General features: G+C 38.3%; 1 pseudogene; it reads right to left on the bottom strand.

Annotated features, from left to right (window-relative positions):
• Positions 1–627: 627 nt before the first annotated feature.
• LOC129407969 (5S ribosomal RNA) lies at positions 628–745 on the bottom strand (annotated as a pseudogene).
• Positions 746–1140: the final 395 nt, after the last annotated feature.

The following is a 1140-nucleotide window of genomic DNA, read 5'->3' as shown; positions in this document are numbered from 1 at the left end:
GAGGTGGAACCAAGTTGTTGTTTTGCAAGTCACAAGTAAGTCTCAAGTCTTTGACCTCAAGTCCAAGTCAAGTCCCAAGTCAAATACAGGCAAGTCCAAGTTGAGTCTCGTGTCTCTGGCCCATAAGTCCAAGTCAAGTCTAAGTCGTCTGCCTTGAGCTTCAAGTCAGTTCAAGTTTTTAAACAAAAATATCAAATATAACTTAAACTTTTACAATTTATATGAATTTTAAGCTAAATTGTACTTAATGTCATGGTATATTTATGTTTGAGTATTTATATAAGAGTTGTTGAAATGCTTATTTTTCGCTTTTAAATGTTTTGACAAGATCTTAGTGTGAATCATTATGGTCAGAATAATACATTAAATAATTAATCACTGCATTTATATAGCGCCTTTCAAGATACCCAAAGTGCTTTACAGAGCATTATTCAGTCACTCCACACTCAGTAGTGGTAAATTACTGTTGTAGCCACAGCTGCCCTGGGGCAAACTTACAGAGGCAAGGCTGCCAATCACCACTGGCCCCTCTGAAAACCACCATCACACACACACCACTTTCATACTAGGCATTGTGGGTGAAGTGTCTTGCCTAAGGACACAATGACAGATTTTTGCCATTGACGCCCCCTGTGGCACCTGATTTTCCCAGTGGCCTCCCATCCAAGTACTACGCACGCCCAGCCTTGCTGAGCTTCTGAGATCTGACGGGATCAGGCTTTTACGAGCCAGTATGGCCACAATAGAATAGAAAGAATAGAAGAATTTAAAGATGTTAACTGCACTGAAATGGAAGGATCATATTTTATGTAGTTATCTTTACTGTATTGTACTGTATTGTACTGTATATTACTGTAGTACATTTGATCATACCACATCACAATACTTCAGTTCCATCCAAAGTAACAAACAGAAGAGGAGCATGTTCCAGTTTGTTCCTGTTAAATTCAGCTCCGCATTTTTCAACTGTAAAGAGAATTTTCTAAAAACATATTTTTTTAGGAGAAGAATCAAGTCTTCCCAAGTCACTGACCTTCAAGTCCAAGTCGAATCCCAAGTCTTTATCTATTTTATTAAGTCAAGTATCAAGTCCTAAAAATAGTGACTCAAGTTTGACTCGAGTCCGACTCGAGTCCAAGT

The sequence above is a fragment of the Boleophthalmus pectinirostris genome, unplaced genomic scaffold (genome assembly GCF_026225935.1).
Source record: "Boleophthalmus pectinirostris isolate CB_2022bp ecotype Guang Dong unplaced genomic scaffold, ASM2622593v1 HiC_scaffold_14, whole genome shotgun sequence".
Taxonomy (NCBI): Eukaryota; Metazoa; Chordata; class Actinopteri; order Gobiiformes; family Gobiidae; genus Boleophthalmus; species Boleophthalmus pectinirostris.
Note: the sequence above shows the minus strand (reverse complement) of the source record. Positions and strands in the feature narration are given on the sequence as shown.